Source organism: Lactuca saligna, chromosome 3 (genome assembly GCF_052625555.1).
Source record: "Lactuca saligna cultivar CGN05327 chromosome 3, ASM5262555v1, whole genome shotgun sequence".
NCBI classification, from domain to species: domain Eukaryota; kingdom Viridiplantae; phylum Streptophyta; class Magnoliopsida; order Asterales; family Asteraceae; genus Lactuca; species Lactuca saligna.
Genome location: NC_136419.1, coordinates 47,080,814 through 47,104,219, shown reverse-complemented (window position 1 = coordinate 47,104,219; position 23,406 = coordinate 47,080,814).

The following is a 23,406-nucleotide window of genomic DNA, read 5'->3' as shown; positions in this document are numbered from 1 at the left end:
GTGTACAACCCGAAATTCGAATATTAGATCGAGCGGTTTTTAGCCGACACGACCTAAACGAGAATCGAAGATCTCATTAAAAGTAGCATAACGAGAAAAAGATGGGCAAAAACGGATGTCGGATGAAGAAGTTATGAGGATTTAACGAACCAATCTTGTCCCGACCTGTAAATAATATAAAATTTAAAATTGAGCCAAAATTAGCCGACGGAGTCTAAACGAAAGTTGTAGAGTACGTTCCCACCTTCGCGTGGATATAAATAACGTCGTAAACAGAGCTCATATGCAAAAGTTACGAATTTTTAAATTTGAAGTATGAAAGTGCGAAGTCTGTTGCTAAGTCGATGACGTGGCAGCACCACAACCGTCCGATGATGGTCTCAGATCTCGCCACGAAGCCTCGCTATTACGCCCCACGTATGAAAAGGCTATGCCCCGCGTAACTTCGGTCTGATCCATCCGATGAGTTCAAGACAGCTGGGTCCGAGCTGGAGGTCTTATCTGAGGAGTACGCCCAACGTACCCTCGGTACGCCCAGCGTAATGTCCGAGCTTCGCGCCTATAAAAGGGGTCCGAAGGCAGCTCCATTTTTCACACTAAAATCACTTCTCTCTCTAACTTCTTTCTCTCTCTACAACCCCAAACCACCCCTAAGCCCTAGTTAAACCCCTAGTACCCTAGGGAAGCCCCGAGGCTCCCGGAGTCCCGAGAAAAAGGAGTTTTTCGGTTTCGAAACGCTGCTCTAATTAAGTTCCAGTTTTCGATAAAATTCGCTGTAAGTGTGCTACGCTTACGCAATTTTTAATATAGCTTTCAAACAATTATAGGAATGTTATTAGGTCCTTAAAATAATTATTTGGGCTATTATGATGAGTTATATCGAGTATTATTAACACTTAATAATACTCGGACTAATTAATTTATCACGGTTATCGTTAAACTAAACCCTAGTGGTATCAATACTAGGTGTTATCGAAGGAATATCGTTTTGAGCGTATTGAAGCGCTGTCTGAGTGCTGAGTCACCACCTAATCAGGTAAGTGCATAGTTACTTTCAGCTTACATATACATATGAAGTATTTTATACAAATTACGTGCTATGTGTGGATATTATCTGAATACTTGCTATCTATACTAGATGAACATTTTTATACATGTTTTCAGCGATTTAAACTATATATGTATTTTATATCTACGAAAATGTTGGGGTAAAACATGGGTAGATGTAATAGGTGATGTGTGATAAAATGATGAGAGGCCTCGATGTTGTTGTTGTTGACCCAATCATCTAGCGGAGTATAGATGACGACCACGGACTCTTCTAGACAGTCCAGTGGAACACTAGCAGGCTCGCAACGTGTAGGTGTTGTGAACGATGTGTTCACCGGTGTACTCCATCCCCCACATGGTTGCCTTTAGGACATTTATTGATGAGGTACCCCCTTAGCAGTAGTGTCTATCCCGATGATGATCCTTAGGAGAGGTCCTTTATGATAGGTGTTTAGGGACGTAATGTGAGGATAACGGGAACGGGTAATTGGGTTATTGTTGATTGATGGAATTAATAAACTTATTTATTGTGGATTGAAAACCCTATGTGCTCACCAGGCTCCCAAGCCTGACCTACTCAGTTTTATGTATTACAGGAAGTGGCGCTTGAGCATAGATATGATGTTGGACGAGGGATTACGGATATAGGCCTGTAGATATGAAATAATAATAGTAAGGCTTATATTGTACTCTTTATGCTTTTGATTTGTACGAACATGACATCCTGAGTCTTTTAATGAAATACATTTATATGGAAATGCTTTTGATAAATCTTTATCATATATTTTTTTGGGACAAATTTCGCAACACTTTTATTTAAAATGTTACTCTGATTTTTAAACAAAGCATAAAAAAACCGGTTTTTTCTGGCCGTGATTTTGGAGATGTCACAGTTGGTATCAGAGCATTAGTTTAAGCGAACTAGGAATTTGTAGGATTTGTAGACTTAAACATAGAATGCTAAGCGATGATTGTGAGGTGTGAGTACTAGCTTAGTTTAGGAATTATGCCTAAAATGCTTTTATGTGCTAAATGCTTTGTGCCTGATATGTTGTTAATTGTTCGGATCTATGGTCTGTTGCCGACCGGATCTGGAAACCTTATATGTTTAGGATTCTAAATGTACGAGTACGATATTAGAACTAGCATGTAAACGTTTCGGAGAGATAAGGATGATTTGAACATCAATCCTAAATAAAGATCTAAATTCACCTTATTCGGTGTATAGATCAAGATGGCAAGGACCCATAGCGGAAACGTGAACGCAAATGGGAACAGACACCAACCCCAGTGATCGAGTAAATACCAGTTGTGGAAGCCGGTGCCGGGCCAATAACGATGGCCGGAGTGCAAGCAATGATCCAAGAAATGTTGGATCGTCAAATGGAGGAAACCAGGCGTTTGCTCCAGCAAAATCGAGAGGAAGCGACTATACAGATCAAACAGCCTGAGTTGAATGAAGGGAAGACTGAGGAAGGAAACTACAGTGGGACTGTTGGACAAGCCAACCCACCGATAGTTAGGCAAAACCACCAGGATGGAGGAAATGATGGACGTGGATGAAAATACAAGGATTTCATGGCATCCAAGCCACCGGGTCTATCTGGAATCCCAACGCCGGTAGAAGTCATGAACTGGATCTCTGAGATGGAAACGATGTTTGAGAGTTGCGAGTGTTGCAATAGGAAGAAGACCGCTCTCGCAGTTCCTCTGTTGAAATTTGGAGTACTAAGCTGGTGGAAGCTATTAGCTGATTCGATGCCCAAGGGTGAAGCAAGCAAGATGTCGTGGGAGGATTTTTTGGTACAATTGAAGATGCAATACTGCTCTGAGCAGGATCTTCTGGAAATCAACGACGAGTTCCAGAATCTGAAGAAGGGAAGAATGAGCGTTACTGAATATGCTGCAAGATTTACTGAGAAAATGAAGCTTGTTCCTCACCTCGTCCCAACTGAACTCTCCAAGGTTCACAAATTTGCCCTCGGATTACTAGCGGACTTTGGTCCAATGGTCAAGCAAAATACCACACTGAAAGCTGCCATCTGGGCTGCTAAGAATGTGGAGACCCAGATACGAGAAAAGGGTCTGGAGAGAGCGGAAGTCGGAGAGAAAAGGAAATTTGACAGATCCTCGAGGTCTGGTAAGAAAGCTAGATTCTCGAAGTTTGGTTCGAGAGGAGGAGGATCAGAAGCAAAGTGGTGTGACAAGTGCAAGAAAAAGCACTCTAGGAAGTGTGACGGAGGGGTCACTTGTTTCAAATGTGGAAAGCCTGGGCACTATGCCAACGAATGCACGTTCACTAAGAAGGCCTATAATGAGTGCAACGAGGAGGGGCACATTTCAAAGGATTGCCCGAAAAAGAAGGAGGCAGGAAGACCCAACATACCACCGAAGCCGAAGGTGAGAGCCTTCCAAATGACGCTCGAGGCTGCAAAGGAGGCAGCAGACGTCGCTTCAGGTACCTTTCTTGTAAATGGTTTGCTTGCAAATATACTATTTGATTCCGGAGCCAACTACTCCTTTGTGTCGCATAAATTTAGTGGGAAATTAGCATTACTTGTAGAAAAACTTGATAATGCCCTGATTGTAGAAGTTGCCAGTGGCAAATTTGTACCTGTTAGTAATCGTATTTGGAACATCGTCATTAACCTAAACATAAACGAATTTCATGAAGAACTGTTACCCATAGAGTTAAACGGTTTCGACATCGTTTTGGGTATGGATTGGCTTAGCGCCAGCGATGCCGAGATATTATGCCGAAAGAAGATAGTTAGGATATATCCACCCGGAAAGGAATCATTTATGGTGTACGGGGACAAACGTAGAGTGAATTCTGGAATCATCTCCCTGATGAAAGCCAGGAAATGTTTGTCCAAAGGATGTGCATCATACTTGGCATTCGTAATCGATGCTAAGAAGGAGAAGAAAGAGGTGCAGAATATACCGGTTGTGTGTGATTATCCGGAAGTCTTTCCCAAAGATCTTCCCGGATTACCACCTGATAGGCAAGTGTAGTTTCGTATAGACTTGTTACCAGGAACAACACCGATAGCAAAGGCACCTTACCGATTAGCACCGACGGAGATGAAGGAGCTGATGATGCAACTTTAGGAGCTGTTGGACAAGGGTTTCATTCGACCTAGTTCATCACCTTAGGGAGCTCCGGTGTTATTCGTAAAGAAGAAAGACGGAAGCATGAGAATGTGTATAGACTACCGAGAGCTGAACAAGGCAACGGTAAAGAACAATTCCCATTACCGAGGATTGACGACCTATTCGATCAGCTACAAGGTTCGAGCTACTTCTCAAAGATCGATCTTAGGTCGGGATATCATCAACTGAAGGTGAGGAAACAGGATATTGAGAAGATTGCCTTCAGAACTCGATATGGACACTACGAGTTCTTGGTTATGTCGTTTGGACTAACCAATGCTCCCGCAGCATTCATGGATTTGATGAACAAGGTTTGTAAACCATTCCTTGATAAATCTGTGATAGTGTTCATCGACGAAATTCTGATCTACTCGAAAAGCCAAGAGGAGCATGGCAAGCATCTACGGGAAGTGTTGGAAGTGTTAAAGAAGGAGAAGCTTTACGCTAAGTTCTCCAAATGTGATTTTTGGATCCGAGAAGTGCAATTCTTGGGTTATGTGGTTAATCAGGAGGGAATAATGGTTGACCCAACAAAAATCAAAGCTGTAATGAAGTGGGAACGTCCAAAGAGTCCCATGGAGATTCGAAGCTTTCTAAGATTAGTTGGATATTATTGACGGTTTATCCAAGGTTTTTCTTCGATAGCTGATCCATTAACAGCTTTGACTCATAAAGGAGCTACGTATACGTGGAGTGAGAAGCACGATGAGGCATTCAAGAAACTAAAGAAGAAGTTATGTGAAGCACCGATATTTTCCCTACCCGATGGAGTCGAAGATTTTGCGGTTTGTAGTGATGCATCTGGAGTCGGGTTGGGTTGTATTCTGACCCAAAGAGAAAAGGTGATAGCATACGCATCTTGACAATTGAAAGAGCAAAAAAAGAACTACCCCACTCATGATATGGAGTTGGCAGCGGTAGTATTTGCCTTAAAAATATGAAGGCATTACCTCTACGGCACGAAGTGCAAGCTCTTCACTGATCATAAGAGTCTCCAGTGTCTATTTAATCAAAAGGAGTTGAACATGAGGCAACGACGTTGGATAGAACTTCTCAAGGACTACGACTGTGAGATACTTTACCACCCAGGTAAATCAAATATTGTTGCTGATGCTCTCAGTCGGAAAGTCAATCTTGAAAGGAAAAGGCCAAGAGCGTTAAGAATTGAAGTCGTCTCGACGATCGTGGAAAGTATCAGGAAAGCTCAAGAAGAAGCCCAAGAAGAAGCCTTAGAGAAGAATGACCGAAAGGAAGAACGTTTGGGAAGAACGTTAGTGTTCGGTACAAACAGTCGAGGACTGAAGGTATTCCAAGATCGGATTTGGGTACCTAAGACGGGAGGAATAAGAGATCTTCTGATGGAAGAAGCACACAAGACCATGTACTCAATTCATCCTGGTAGCACTAAAATGTATAAGGACCTAAAAACCTACTAGTGGTGGCCAACGATGAAACTCGATGTTGCGAAGTATGTGGCCGAGTGTGTAACATGTGTGAGAGTTAAGGCACAACATCAGAAACCGTATGGGAGTTTAGAACCTTTACCCATACCCATGGGTAAATGGGAGGATATCACCATGGATTTTGTAACTAAACTGCCCAGGACGAAGAGCGGTCACGACATGATTTGGGTAGTTGTGGAACGTTTCACTAAGAGTGCACACTTCATAGCACCAATGAGAAGTGGTCTATGGATAAGCTCGCAAATGCTTACGTGAAGGAAATTGTAAGACTTCACGGTGTTCCTCTTACGATTGTATCAGATCGTGATAGTCCTTTCACGTCACAGTTTTGGAGGAGTCTACAGGAGGAGTTGGGTACAAAGTTGTGTTTGAGTACGGCTTGCCACCCGCAAACCGATGGTCAGAGCGGAAGAACGATTCAAACACTGGAAGATATGCTGAGAGCATGTACCCTCCAATTCAAAGGGAATTGGGACGAGCACTTACCTCTGGTAGAATTTTCATACAACAACAGTTTCCACTCGAGCATCAAGATGGCACCTTATCATGCCTTGTATGGAAAGAAGTGTTGTACGCCGTCTTGTTGGCTTGAAGCCGGAGAGAAGCAGTTTATGGGCCCCGAGATAGTCCATGAGACTACTAAGAAGTTGAAGGTAATTAGGGAAAGAATGTTAGCGGCCCAGGATCGTCAGAAGAGTTATGCTGACAAGAAAAGATGATCGATAACCTTCAAAGTTGGGGATTCCGTTTTACTTAAAGTCTCACCGTGGAAGGGACTTATATGATTTGGGAAATGAGGAAAGTTGAGTCCAAGGTTTATTGGACCGTTCAAAGTTCTTCAGAAGATTGGGAACCAAGATTACAAGCTGGAATTGCCCGAAGAACTCAATGGTATTCATAACACCTTCCATGTGTGTTATTTGAGGAAATTCACAGGAGATGTTCCCGATATAATTCCAATCTCGGAGTTAAGGATGGATGAGAACAAAAGGTTGATCGAAGAGCCCGAGGTAATTGTTGACCGTAAGACTAAGAAGTTACGACGCAAGATGGTCGACTTGGTGCTAGTCCTATGGAAACATTCGAATGGGCCGAATGTCACTTGGGAAACAGAGGATGACATGATGAGTCGCTATCCACATCTGTTTGCTGATGCATGATTCCGGGATGGAATCATCCTAAGGGGGAGAGAATTGTAACGCCCGAGTTTTAGGGCTAAGCATTTTTGTCAATGTAATAGTCTAGGTCAACTCTTGTAACTCTTTTTGAAGTAATAAAGATGAAATATTTAAGTATTATGTGACTTATGTGTATTTATGTGCTTATTATTTAATTATAAATGTATAATTAACAAAGAATAAAAACAAGCATCAAAATTAAAGTGTGGGATAAGCCCGATATCTCTACATAAAGTTTTAGTGGTCGAAACAAGGATTCCGAGGATATAAAGAACACCGAAAACCGACTTATAACGAAGAAGTTATGACCCGTCGAAGTTTCGCGACAGAACCGGCACGATACCGGAAAGCGTAAATAGTAAATTTACAATAGAACGAGATTTAGCCTTAGCAATCTGAACGAAAATCGTAGAATATGTTACACTAAGAATATCGATAAAAAGAACGCCCAAATCTGACTTCGTATGAAGAAGTTGTGATTTTTCGAAGTTTCAAGTTAACAGTGTACAACCCGAAATTTGAATATTAGATCGAGCGGTTTTTAGCCGACACGACCTAATCGAGAATCGAAGATCTCGTTAAAATTAGCGTAACGAGAAAAAGATAGGCGAAAACGGATGTCGGATGAAGTAGTTATGAGGATTTAACGAACCAATCCTGTCCCGGCCTGTTAATAATATAAAATTTAAAATCGACCCAAAATTAACCGACGGAGTCTAAAAGAAAGTTATAGAGTACGTTCCCACCTTCGCGTGGATATAAAGAACATCAAAAATGGAGTTCGTACGCAAAAGTTACGGATTTTTAAAGTTGAAGTATGAAATTGCGAAGTCTGTTGCTAAGTCGATGACGTGGCAGCACCACAACCGTCCGATGATGGTCTCGGATCTCGCCACGAAGCCTCGCTATTACGCCCCGTGTACGAAAAGGCTACGCCCCGCGTAACTTCGGTCTGATCCATCCGATGAGTGCAAGACAGCTGGGTCCGAGCTGGAGGTCTTATCCGAGGAGTACGCCCAGCGTACCCTCAGTACTCACAGCGTAATGTCCGAGCTTCGCGCCTATAAAGGGGTCCAAAGGCAGCTCCATTTTTCACACCAAAATCACTTCTCTCTAACTTCTTTCTCTCTCTACAACCCCAAACCATCCCTAAGCCCTAGTTAAACCACTAGCACCCTAGGGAAGCCCCGAGGCTCCCGGAGTCCTGAGAAAAAGGAGTTTTTCGGTTTCGAAACGCTGCTCCAATTAAGCTCCGGTTTTTGATAACATTTGCTGTAAGTGTGCTACGCTTACGCAAATTTTAATATAGCTTTCAAACAATTATAGGAATGTTATTAAGTCCTTAAAATAATTATTTGGGCTATTATTATGAGTTATATCGAGTATTATTAACACTTAATAATACTCGGACTAATTAATTTGTCGTGGTTATCATTAAACTAAACCCTAGTGGTATCAATACTAGGTTTTATCGAAGGAATATCGTTTTGAGAGTATCGAAGCGTTGTCCGAGTGCTGAGTCACCACCTAATCAAGTGAGTGCATAGTTACTTTCAGCTTACACATAGATATGAATTATTTTATACAAATTATGTGCTATGTGTGCATATTATCTGAATACTTGCTATTTATGCTGCATGAACATTTTTATACATGTTTTCAACGATTTAAACTATATATGTATTTTATATTTACGAAAATGTTGGGGTAAAACATGGGTAGATGTAATAGGTGATGTGTGATAAAATGATGAGAGGCCTCGATGTTGTTGTTGTTGATCCAGTCATCTAGCGGAGCATAGATGACGACCACGGACTCTTCTAGATACTCTAGTGGAACATTAGCATGCTCGCAACCTGTAGGTGTGGTGAACGATGTGTTCACCGGTGTACTCCATCCCCCACATGTTTGCCTTTAGGACATTTATTGTTGAGGTACTCCCTTAGCAGTAGTGTCGATCCCGATGATGATCCTTAGGATAGGTCCTTTATGATAGGTGTTTAGGGACGTAATGTGAGGATAATGGGAACAGGTAATCGGGTTATTGTTGATTGATGGAATTAATAAACTTATTTATTGTGGGTTAAAACCCTATGTGCTCACCAGGCTCCCAAGCCTGACCCACTCAATTTTATGTATTACAGTAAGTGGCGCTTGAGCATAGATATGATGTTGGACGAGGGATTACGGATATAGGCCTATAGATATGAAATAATGTAGTAAGGCTTATATTGTACTGTTTATGCTTTTGATCTGTACGAACATGACATCCCTAGTCTTTTAATGAAATACATTTCTATGGAAATGCTTTTTGATAAATCTTTATTATATTTTGTTTTGGGACAAATTTCGCAACACTTTTATTTAAAATGTTACTCTGATTTTTAAACAAAGCATAAACAAACCGGTCTTTTCTGGCCGTGATTTTGGGGATCTCACATTGCTCAACCAAAAATACCTTGAGGTTAAGAGGTTTTTTGAGGATGGATTCGGAGGGATGCATAAAACGAGCATAGTTCGGGGTGAGTGGGCGAATGTTTATGAGGATTGTGAGTATTTGGAGTATGGGGGTATTTAGGGAAATTTTAGACACAAATGCACGCGTTGCAGTCTTGGCATAATGGCAGGGTTAGATTGGAGTTGTCATATGTGGTTCTAATGTGTTAAAATTCAGTTTTGCCTTGGGGCAAACAAAATTCAAGTGTGGGGTATTTTGATATTTGCATAATTAGTCATATGTTTAGCATACATTTTTATTCATTTTTAGCTAATTATGTGCATAATGTAGACAAAAAGTACTTAATAATGTTTAAATTTTGTTTTCAGTCCAAAAGACATGCTTGGAAGTAAAAGGGAACAAGGAGAAGCAATTCGAGACCAAAGAATGAAGAATGAGGAACAAAAACACATGAACTCGGCGAGTCCTCGAGGCTACTTGGTGAGTACCCAAGAATATTCCAGAAGTTAAGTTAAGACTCCTGGCAATAGACAGATTTTATGCATCTACTCGGCGAGTTGGGTGTTCTACTCGCCGAGTACAACCTGTTTGGTGATAATTATAAATATCTAACCGTTATCCGAATGTAAAAAACTTCTGGCATTTTTCGGAGCTGCATCTGCGAAAAAGAACCCTTTGAAGAGTTGAGAAACCCTAACCTTCGATCCTTTGAAGAATCAAGGCAATTTAGGTCATACATTCCACTTAATCTTAGGAATGAAGTAGGTTTAGCATAGTTGAATTTGTTTTTACTATGACTATGAACTAAATTCGTTTTGTTTCTATTGGGGAAGACCAAGTTACTCCTATGGTTTAATTATTACTTTTTAATTGATTGTTTATTAGTGATCATATTAAATTAAGTTTGTTAAAGAACCTTATGCATTAACCACAACTATTTTCTATTAATTGGAAGGAAATTAAGCTACATGAACATCTCTTAGTTGTTAACCTCATATGTTTATATGAACACTTTATCATATGCCTAGGAATAATGAATATGAAACTAGGATTAATTAGAGAATGGGAAAATTAATGTGTAAGCTTGTTTGAAAAACCAACAAACGAGAGGTTAATTGAAACACCAACTTGATTAACCAATTGCAAATCTTATTTAATCCAAATAATTGAACTAGGGAATTAATTAGTTTAAACAATTGGCCACTGCTTCAATTGATTAATTGTCTAAGGGTTAGGAGTAATGAACATGAACCTAACCACTATAGTTGGTATAACCAATAACAATTGATTTATCATATAAATAACCATAGGAGTGAATTGGTTGAACCTAAACAAAAACCCTTTATTAAATTTGGTGAATTTGTTATTTATCATAGTTGTTTAGTTAATTAGGTGCTTGAGTGATGTGTTTAAGTTTCTAGTCTTGCAAAACTAGAGAAAAACCCTTTTACTTTTATTACTTGCTTAGTTAAAATTAGTTATTAGATTAATTTCCATTCCCTGAGTTTGACACCCTACTTATCCAACTATACCACTAAAAGACAGGTTCACTGCCTTTGTGTGCTTAATTTATCAACTAAAAGTAGGATTAAAACTAGCTCGTTTCACACACATCAGTCGACGATCACCCAAATTGTGTCATGACCACCTGTTGTCTTGGATATCTTGGTTACGAAATCCATTGTAATCCGCTCCCACTTCCACTAAGGTATTTAGGTTTATTTTAATAAACTTGAGGGCTTTTGATGTGTTACCTTAACTTTGGCACAAAATAGACACTTACCCACATAGGTAACAGTTTTAGCTTTCATGTTTGGCCACCAATAGAGTTTCTTAAGGTCTAGATACATCTTGTCTGAACTTGGATGAATGGAGTATCGAGTTTTATGGGCTTCATTCATGAATACGTCTCGGTAACCACCAAACATCGGTGTCTAGATCTAATTCATGTGATAACAAACTCCATCACCCTTGATTTCCAAGTTCTTTTTTAGTCCTCTTAAGGCTTCACCCATCACATTCTCAGGTTTCATGGCTTCTAGCTGAGCCTACTTGATATGTGTGGGCAAGTGGGAATGGATAGTCATAGTTATAGGCTTTACTCGTCGGTCCGAATATTCTTTTCGACTAAGGGCATCTACTACCTCATTGGCTTTATCAGGATGATAGCGAACCTCACATTCGTATTCATTAAGTAGCTCTACCCATCATCGTTGCCTCATGTTTAGTTCCTTTTGAGCAAAGATGTGCTGGAGACTTTTGTGATCAGTAAAGACTGTGCATTTCATACCATGCAGGTAATGCCTCCAGATCTTTAGAGCGAAAACCAATGCTCCCAGTTCTAGGTCTTGCGTGGTATAGTTGACTTCGTGGTTCTTAAGCTTTCTCGAGGCATAGGATATGATATTTCGTCACTACATAAGAACGCAACTTAGCCCTTGCTTGGACGCATCGCAGTAAACTACAAAATCTTCCGCCTTTTCTGCGATGGACAAGTTTGGTGCACTGCAGAGGGATTGCTTTAGTGTATGGAGAGCATTTTCTTGTTTCACCTCCCAGTTGAAGGTTACACCATTTTGAGTCAGGGTGGTGAGTGGCTTTGTGATATTTGAGAAGTTTTGTATGAACCTTCTGTAATAGCCTATGAGACCTAGAAATTGACAAATCTTTATTGGGGTTCGTGGGGTCGCCCAGTTTTCGATTGCTTTGATCTTGGAGGGATCTACATGTATCCCTTCCTTGCTGACTACGAGAACTATAATTCCACCATTCGAATCCAAACTTCGCACTTCCAGAACTTCACATACTCATACAGATAATAACATATAATCACCCTAGCACATAAATAATCATACACAGTGCTATATACTCCCTTCCTAAAGCCTCACGTATCATGGGCCCCACCCTAACTCTGCTCATAACGAGATATGGAACTCCATCCATTCTCAGCTACTAGTGAGATACGAGACCATGACCACACTCACCTCCCTACCAGCCACATACAAGTATCACAAAGATGACAAGTATAAACATAATCTACCAGTCCATAAACATACTCAGGTAATACTAGGATATGGGCCCTGCCAACACTTAGCTACTAATCATAAACAAGTCTAAGATACGGGCCCAACCTACACTTAGCTACTAAACGTAAATATTTCTAAGATATGGGCCCAACCGACACTTAGCTAATATACACTGGCTAACATTGGTGCGTTTGACCCATTCCAACAGGAGAAAACCCACCTCACAATCTGACTGCAAAATCTCGCAAATAGACCTCTCAGTGCTAGCTAGAAGATCCCTAATCTGTTGATCTCTAGACTCCTCGAACTACATAAAATGAAGAGGATGTGGTGTTGCTTCTGGATCTATAATCTTCTCCTGGAATCCTCTAGCTTCTTCTTCTTCTACAAGCTTCCAATCACACAAACTTCACTCAAAAATGGATCACAAGCTCACACAAAGCTCTAAGCTTCCGTGGATTAGGGTTTGGGACTTGGAGGTTGGAAATGAGGCCATAAAGTGGGGATTAAGATGCTTAAATAGGGTGCAAACCCCTGAAATTAGGGTTTCACTCTGGCAGACATATGCATTGAGTTGAGGTCTCTCAACTCGTCGAATAGATTGCTTAAAACCCGTGTCATTTTCTTATTCCTACTCGTCGAGTTATCCCCTTGGACTCGAGATGGCCTTCAATTTGCATAATATATTTCCATAATTAGCCTAGTTATCGGGTGTTATAACTCTCCCCCACATAAAATGGACTTCGTCCTCAAAATCGTTTATAGTAACCAACCCCACAAGCATCTCACGTGACACACCTGCAACTCTCCTCCTACCTATCCTGGACTAACTAGTGTTTCCAAATGCTACCGAAACTCACCATCCTGGGAGTACCGCTATAATATTGCGCAATCAGTGGCCTTCCTAAGGCAACCGAACCCAACCATTTAAACCGTCGAAACCTAATGAAAGATCATCCTTACTGTCATACAAAGGACTACTTTTGTCTTTCTGAGATCTCAAATATATAATAGTCTGTCTCGCTGACGGACCGCCTATGCTCCAAAAACTACCATGCCAAAACCCCATTGAAGAAATGTTCAACCGCAAAACATCCCACCCTGATTATCTTGATGCTACCATCAGGAGCAAAATCCTTGTCCATAACCACCTGTAGAATACCTATACTTGACAGAAAGCTCAGATAATCCTTCGATTTGAAGATTCATCCCTGAAACGGTTAGACATAGATGAGAGCTGCGCAACAACATCAAATCAATTACTCTGAGATTATTCAGTCTAATTGTAAGTGTCTTCGCTCTTCTAATCCGCAAGCTACCCTATGCATTAGAACCCCCACAATCACTACTTCTACCCGAACATCACGTTGTCTCTGATCTACCTTCCGAAGGCACTAGGACCTCCCAGGTCCAAACGTGTCTATTCACTATCTAGAATACCGGATTCTACCCAGTTACAGAACCAATGTACACCCTCTCAGTCTCTCCTAGCAACTTCCATCAAAACTTCGGCTATCAAAACTGCTCTATCAATTTACCACTCTTGGCTCTATAAATACTGGAATCTCCGATCACATATCTCGACCCCACGGTCTCTACCAGGTCCTACCTGCATAGCTACAATTACATTGGCCTCGCCCACGGGTCTCACCCAAACCATACTACTGAGTGGTCTTGCCCCCAAGTCTCACCTATCTAGCGCTACGCAGGTATAACTCCCTCGAATTCTTTCTACCTGTCCTTTTCTGATTTTTATCACACTAACTAGGAGATACGACCCTCCCCCACACTCTCCTAACTAGTAGATATGAGCCCCTGCCCACACTCCACTAACTAGGAGATACGAGCACCCGCCAACACTGTGTTATCTAGGAAATACGGGCCCGAACCATACTCCACTAACTAGGAGATACAGGCCCCTACCCACACTCTACTACCTACGAGATACGGGTCCCCACGCACAATCCGCTATCTAGGAGATACGGGCACCCACCCACAGTCCGCTAACTAGGATATACGGGCCCCTGCCCACACTCCACTAAATAGGTGCAAATGAATGCTTCGGCTATCCCATAGTCATACAACATTTCCTACGTTGTCATGCATGTGACCTAATATCCTAACTGAACTCACATCCTGAAGGGAATTTCCTCGACCTGGTCCCCAAAGCGAAGTATCAAACATCAAAAAGATGCGAACCTACGTTGGGAAGTTTCGCAAACTCCCAATTTACATAGTCCTCAATCAAATCAGCCACTTGGGCCCCTTCCTTTCTGACGAAAATGCGAACTTGTCCTAAACTCACAATTCCTTCTGTCCGTGAACCTCTAAATAATTCTCCCCCACTTTTCTTCAATTAACATCTTACAGCACACCAAGCTGGAAGGATTCCCAATCCTTTGTATCATCCAGGGATCAATATTGTTGGCAACCAACGCTTACCACTGTTAGTGTTCCCAAAACTAACCAACGCTAAAGCAGTAAGACTTTTGAAGACTGTTGGAACATTTCCAGAGTACCAATCACATTTTGTACAGCTACATCATCCTATGAATCCACTATATACAGAGACGAACTCACACTATTACTCTACGACTCATGGTATGCAGATGGTATATAACCCAAACATAAGCAGGAAGTATAACCCCAAGATAAAATTACTCATATGGATGCAAGATAATAACAATAAAATCATTAATAACAACTTATAGAAATGCAAAAGTTACGCACCTACAATAATGCAACCTGCTCGTGTCTCCTCTGTAATCAACTGGAAAGCCCTGCTCCTCGCCGCAGGCGCCTCTGCCCAGCCCTGACAGCCATTTGTGATCCTCAATTCGCAGCGCCAGGTGTTATCACCTGTCGTACTGTAGTCAAACTAGGACATAGGCCATCTTGTGTCCCCACTAACTGCAATGGAAACAGAACAAGTCTTATCCTTGGGTGGTGGTAGCAGTTTAATCCCTGCTATAATGATCGATCTGGAAGCACCTGAAGCAACCAGAATCACGCACCCTCGTGTGTCCTGCTACACTTGCGACAATAGTTATGGTCCTAATGACCTCTCGACCTATAATGTGATGTATTGGGCCTCTTTCCAGATCCTACAAATGTCTAAACATCGTCCGACTTCATTTTCAAGTCCGCCTCTAAGTCGATCTCTCTCTCCATAACTCGAGTAATCGCTAGCATCTTGCAACTGGATCGGCTCACAAACTGCCTGATGTCGGTCCTCAACATCTCGTGATATCGGGCCTTCTTTATCTCCTCGTCTACTACATACTACGGAAAAAGAAGGGCCCTCTCCCTGAACTTGGAAGTGATCTCCGACATTGTCTTTATAGTCTGCTGGAGGTTCTAGAACTCCCGTGCTAACTACTCCACCTCAATCACTGATGCAAACTCGACTCTGAACCTGGCCGAGAAGTCACGTCATGTCATTGTGTCCAATGCGACATCATCCCTAATAGCATGTCCAACCTCCTCCCAACAATCACGTGCCTTGTCCTTCAGAAGACAGGAGGCAAGTCGGACCTTGTCCCCCTCGGGACAACGACTAGAACAGAAGGCATTGGCGACATCTGCCAACCATTGGCTTCTATCAATGGGATCCTTAGCCCCATGATAGTATGGAACTTCACAGACTCTGAATTCCCTGAATGTCAACATGCGCAACCCCACCATGGACGCCATCTTGGTATGGAACGCATCCAACCACTCATCCAAAATCTCCAAAATTCCCTCCTTGAGCGTACGAAAGATCAAAGGAGTCAGTTCCAAAATGTTGCGTGTAATCTAAGCTGAAATAAACTCTCTCATCAAGCTCCCCGGCTCCAGAGCCCGAGTCTGATCTCTCACCGGTTCCTGAACCACGAATTGTTCTAGTGCGTAACATCACCATACTGTAACATAATATAACAACCATTAGAATACTCATCACTATTGAGGGATCACACACGCACTACAAGTTTCCTGGTTTTATTTCAATCCTCCTTGACTCGAGTACGGATCCTCTGCTTTCAGTAGTATGGGCCCATTCTACCTTCCACATCTATCCGTACTTTCCTTAAGGATTGCCTCGACTCCACTAGGTCCCTTTCACTACTACTGCTCCTAACACTAATCTCTTCATAAGCTTGCCCTAGGGTAATCTCCGCCCCACCCAGTCCTCAGCTACTGAAGGTTTTCCCATCAAAGTCAACTAGCTACCTCATGAATATAGCCACATGCATCAGAGATCAGATAATCCTTCGAGTAAAAGACTCAACCCTAGAATGGTTGGACTCAGACGAGAGCTGTGCAATAGGGTCCAATCCATCACTCTGAGATTATCCAGCCTATGCCACATGCGACTTAGCATATTCACTTAGTAGCTAACCCACATTATTAAGAGTCCCACAAAGCATAGAGCAAGCAACATTCAGATAATGGAAAATCTAACCACATACTCCAATCAAACCATTCTATCCTCTAATCAGGAATCTGTACTAGCATGTAATTCTAGAGCTCATACAATTAGGCATAACCTAAACAAGCTATCCTACCACTGGCTGATCAATTGTAGCATGCAAATCTACAAGCTCTTAACATCATACAAGGCATCTCTCCTAGATCCTTAGATTTAATCTAGCTTGCGAATCACATGACGATATCATAACATAAACTTGTATGGGAAATTTGGGAGTTCTTACTTCAGCTCGGTTGATTACATGCACCACACACTTTTTCTCTTTTAAAAATTCTTTTCTCTTTTCAAAATTCTTCTCTTTTCAAAGCTCTTTTTTTGTAAAAAATGATTTCTTTGAAAATTTTCATACCAATTCCTCAGTTTGAGTTCAGACACACTCGAGAGTGTGCTTAAATCCCTTAAACCAACACTCTAATACCAACTTGAAACATCCATAAAATCTAGTTGAAAAATTATATTGTAACATCATAAATAAAACCATAGTTATAAAAATATTACATCAAGTCATAACTAATTATTCTCAAAACATCATAATCATCTGTCAAATATATCAGAGTAAAAACATCTCAGGCTGCAAAAATGGTGTGTGCGTTGCAGTCATCCCGAGCTTTTCCCCTTGCTACTAGAAGTACCTAAAACCAAAACTGAAAATTTTAAGCACGAAGCTTAGTGAGTCTCCCTAAGCTACCACATACCATATACATAATCATGTAATCACATAAATTGGACCCCCGCCCCTTCCTCGGGCCCTGCCCGACACCAAACAGAGTCAGGTATTAGGCGCCGCTTGACATTGAGTCCCTCTCGGTATACATATATATTTCTACTAGGCCCCGCCTGTCTCTAGGCCCCATCCGCTATACTTATACAAACAATAGCATATAATCACCCTAGCACATAAATAATCATACATAATGCTATATACTCTCTTCCTAAGGCCTCCCATATCATGCCCCCCTATTCTCAGCTAGTAGTGAGATACGGGACCCCCCTCCCCCACACTCACCTCCCTACCAGGCACAAACAAGTATCATAAAGCCAACAAGTATAAACATAATCTACTAGTCCATAAACATACTCAGGTAATACTAATATGCGGGCCCTACCCACATTTTGCTACTAATCATAAATAAGTCTAAGATACGAGCCCAACCGACACTTAGCTACTAAACAAAAATAATTCTAAGATATTGGCCCAACCCACGCTTAGCTAAACTACACGAGCCGACATTGGTGCCTTCGACCCGTTCCCAAAGGAGAAAACCCACCTCACAAGCTGACTGCAGAATCCCACGAATAGATCTTTTACTGCTAGCTGGCAGATCCCCGAACTGTTAATCTCTTGACTCCCCGAGCCACAGAAAGTGAAGGGGATGAGGTACTGCTTCTGGATCTACAACCTTCTCCTAGAATCCTCTACTTCTTTTTCTTCTATAATCTTCCAATCATAAAAGTTCACTAAAAATGGCTCACAAGATCACATAAAGCTCTAAGGGTTTCATGGATTAGGGTTTGCAACTTGGAGGCTAGAAATGAGGCCATAAAGTAGGGATTAAGATGCTTACGTAGGGTGCAAAACCCTGGATTAGAGTTTCACTATGGCAGACCTACTCGCTGAGTTGAGGGCTCTCAACTCGTCGAGTAGAATGCTTAAATCCTGCATCCATTTCTTATTCCTACTCGTCGAGTAATCCCCCTTGGACTCGACGAGTAGACCTTCAATTTGCATAATATCTTTCCTTAATTAGCCTCCTGGTTTCCGGGTGTTACAATACCTCTGGTAGCCAATGGATGAGCTCGGGATGACTGCCGTGTACACACCATTATGTTTAACAAGGAATGGTTTACTCTGATATATTGATATGTATTTTTGGTATAATTTTTGAGATACTATGATTTACATTTTATGAGAGGATTTTGATAAATATGGTTTTATTTAATAATTTCAAATTAAATTTTTGGTTTATAAATTTTGAGATATTTCATGAAAGCAATTTTGAAGGGTAACAAAAACAAAATATACTTGTATGAACACATATCCTTGTTTTGTAGGATTTTAAAAAGATGAAAGCGTAATAGTGCTTTTTCCAAAAACACACAAATCTAGTTGTCTTTCTTCCCCCCAAACGAACACATGAATTTTTCAAGACCTAAAATAGATGTGTCTTGATTATGTTATAACAAATATTATATAGTTGCAATAGGAAATAGTCAATCGGTCTGAAATCCCATATTAATGTTATATCTCATTGTATGTTGATTCTAAGTCAAAAGAACATCTTTACCTTTTTTTGGCTATTGTTTGCACTTTGCAAACAATGCATTTTTTAGTTCGACTTATTTAAATGGTTAGGATAATCTACATGGCGTTTTTCAATAGGAATAAAAAAACCTAAAATAAACCGGGTTGTTTGATATTAAAATCCAGCTTCAGCCTGCACTTTATCTTAATAAAATCAGAATTTACGTTTTTTCTTATATATTGTTTCATTCCTTTCGGTTTGATGGCGTTTAAGTTGATAAACATTTTTGTTTCGGAATCAGCAAATGATTTATTAAAGTAAAAACCCACACTAGCAAGAAGCTAGTAGAAACATTGCAAAAGTTTAACTACAAACTAAGGGACACGCACCACTCAACCCATTAAATTATGTATACGATGTTAAAGGTTCTTAAACTTTTTTGAATTCATCTGAGTTTAATAATTTAACGTGGGATATATGAGTAAATCCATCCTTATTAATTATGTTTAGAGAATATCGTTTTTAAAATAAGATCATAAAAAAGAATGAAGATCAATTTGATGGGAGAAAGTGATTGTGATGAAATGCATGATAGGTGTTGGCGGATCAGGTGGCAATGCCTGCCCCTCTTATCACCACCCCCCTGGATTCCTGCCCTCTCTTTCCCCAGAAACAAACCATACTCTCATTAAATAAAAATATATCTTATAAAATAAATATACAGAAATTTATTATTATTATTATTATTATTATTATTATTATTATTATTATTATTATTATTATTATTATATGTTACCCTGACATTATTTAATAATTACCAACCATTGAAGAGAGCCATTATAATAACAATATTAATACAAATTGTATAGATCAAAGTCTATTAATGCTACAGTATAATGATTAAATACAGAAAACATATTTTGTGCTAAAAATTTAATAACGTGGTATTCTTTATGAAAATCAGCTACTATCAAATTTGTGTAAAACTCCCTTTTTTAATAAAAAAAAATTTACATAGACCAGAAATCTAGCATAATTTAATAAATTCTGTGAACAACATTTAAAAAAATAATAATAATAATAATTAAAAAAAAAAAAAAAAAAAAAAAAAAAAAACTTTTTTAGATTATGCATATTTTGTTTCAAGAAACAAGAGAATAAAATTCGCTATAAACCTATAACAATCGGGTATTCACTATAAACCTATAACAATCGGGTATTCACTATAAACCTATAACAATCGGGTTTTCAAGTTCTTTCTCTTACCAAACGACCAGAACTAAACATTTGGTGATCTATATCAATTTTAATTTTCTGTTATCATAATCTTTTATAAAATACTTTTCACAATTGTGATATTTTGAAATATATGCACGGGACCTTCGGGATGAACAACAAGCAATAACAAGACAATAATTTAACAAAGACTTAATCGAAAACTTATTTTGATTAATGAAACTTTCACAAATAGAGAGTGCACAAAGTGACGATTACAATTGTTAACCCTAGCATAACTTATATACTATAGGATATACAAAATATAAGGAAATCCGTGCTTATCAGAGATTTAAACAAAATTATATAATTTTAAGAACCTACTCACTAAGATTATGGATCTGATTCTTTATGCACAAGGAATCCTTCATTGTGATCTAAGTTTGACATTCATCAAATTATAAGGTTCGACCTTACAATCTCCTCCAATCTGATAATATCAAAACATGTAGGGACAACTACCAAAAGTTTCGAATCAGAACTTCATCTACTTCGTTGATTATTTCAGGCTAGATCCACTTGTCGTTGTCCATTTGCAGTTTTTCCCTTCTCTTACCGAGCTTAAAATAAAGCAACCAGAGATAACAATCTACAATATCTTGAGACGTATAAACCAGTCTCAAATGGAACAAATCATCGGTTGAGCTTTAGGGATGTCACTTGAACGCATGAAACACATAGTATCATTGGCATCCCTATAAACCGTTCAGTTAATTGGGAATTTGATAAACAGGTGCTCTTTAAGGTCAACTCCCATTGTCAAGTATTTGTTGATTACAAAAGGACTAGTGTGCAACAGATACAATACAAGTTTGGACCTTCTTTGTCTTTTTTGTGAAGAAATAAAGGGACGAACATTAGAGGAAGATGTTGACACATATGTACTTAAGGAAGCAAGGTTGAGGTTACAAGCCTTGTTTATTAGAAGGTGAAAATCGATTCAGAAACATGAATATAAATTATAGAGTGGTTGTCTTTTGGATTAGATGTCTAAGCTAATAACTATAATTGTTATATACTTGAATTGATAGTAGCACAGTCCTTTAAGGTTACCCTTAAGATAAGCAACTGGGAAGGATGGTTTTGGAGAAAGAGGTTGATTTATTAATTTGATTAGTAAATTGAAATAAGTAATTTATTAATATGTTATGAGAAAAATATATTAATTAGAAATAGTAATATTTAATTAATGTTTAATCAGAAATTTTTTAGAATTAATTTTAGGATTAAAGAATTAATTAAAAGTGTAGGAATCGAATTGCAATTGTCCAATAGTTGAGTAAGAGGCAATCTAGAACCCTCCATAGACTATGGACCATTTTCATATACCATAGGGTTTGTAGAATAGTCTCTACTGGATAACAATAAAATGGATAATTACCCGATTTAAGATGAACTTGGACTTAGGTTTATCTACGGTTTCCTATCTACGCTATAAATAAGAATATAACCCTAATATTTTCGGCCACTTCTTCCTAGAGAATGCCAACCGAAAATTTGTCTCCTCCCTCCTTCTCCACAATCTTCTTCCCTTAATGAGAAGGACTTACCAGTGTTAACTACCATTTCCCTAATCGCTTTAACGAGTGTCTAATTTCTTCTTTCAGCGACACCATTTTGTGCAGTAATACGAACAATAGAGAAATTATGAGTAATTCCATTTTGGATCAAACTGCAGAAGGAGTCCAAGGTTTGATTTATGAATTCAATGTCAAGTCAGCTTCAAAGCTATTTTACTTTTAGATCAAGTCGGACCTCACACTACTTGATCGGTGAAATGAGCTTTTCAATAGCGTATGTAATACACACAATTTTAGGCTAGACATTTAGAGTATAATCATAGTAATTATACATTTTATCAAACAATTAAACTCATTAATTAAATTAGTTGTTCTTCATATGTGTTTCGATATAATAAATAATTATCATGTTCACATTAAGTGGGAAACTATAGGAGTAGAGAATACTTGTAGAAAAACCTGAATATAAAATTTCTCGTTAAAAAGACAATATACATTAAAAATAAAAGATTATTTTGGATAAATAACATTAACTAAAGTTATAGTAGTCACAATGATGATTCTGTTCATATAAAGAATGCCCAAATATGAATTTGTATGAATAAGTTGTGATTTATCTAAGTTTCGCGTTGAAACCGATACTACAAAGTGCGAAAAGTGAACCGGAGATAGATTGCTTTTTTTTCCCAACCGACTCGTCGATATAAAGAACACGAAAATCTTACTTCATATAAGGAAGTGAAGATTTTTCAAAGTTTAGAGTGCAACAAAGTACATCAGTGTGTGACATAGAAATCGAAATTATAATCAGTTGAGTGTTAGCCAAAAGAATGTAAATATGTAACATTCCAAAAATAATGAAAAATATATATTTTTCAAGACCATTTTCATAAGCCATAAGCCATATAAAACATTGTTTCCAAAGTATGGTCATAAAAATCAGAGTACCAAAATCTCTCAAAATATATATCAGCAAGAGGATGTAAACGATCACGCCTTCGCCTTGTCCCGATAATCTGATTTACATGAAACCGCGAAACAAACAATTATAAGCCAAAGCTTAGTGAGTTCCCCAAAAATACCTATATATAACGCAAATACAATGCATCCACACAAGGCCATCAACACAAGGCTGTACCGCCACCTGAGCCTTCAACAATAAGTTGGACTGCTCTCGAGACTACTGATGGGTTTTGGTCATAATACATCCTATGTGCTCATACAAACCCTAATGCTTGGATCTAGGTTTCTCTATTGTACATGCTTTGAATCCAAGACTATAAACCCTAATTCTAGCATTCAAGTAATCATATTAATATGTAATTAGGTTTAAGATCATACCTTGATTGTTATGTAGCAATAACAATCCCAAATCTCCTTGTAATGACTTTGGAATGCTTAGAGTCACAAGTGTCACTCCTCTAATGGCTTACAAACACCAAGAGCAAATGGAGAAGGTATAAAGAGAGGGGAGATAGGTTAAAATTCATCCTTAGGACTCCTTGGGAACAAGTACACGAATTCTAAGGCCTTAGGGTCTTTATATAGGTTTAGAGATAGGGTTTCAGTCAT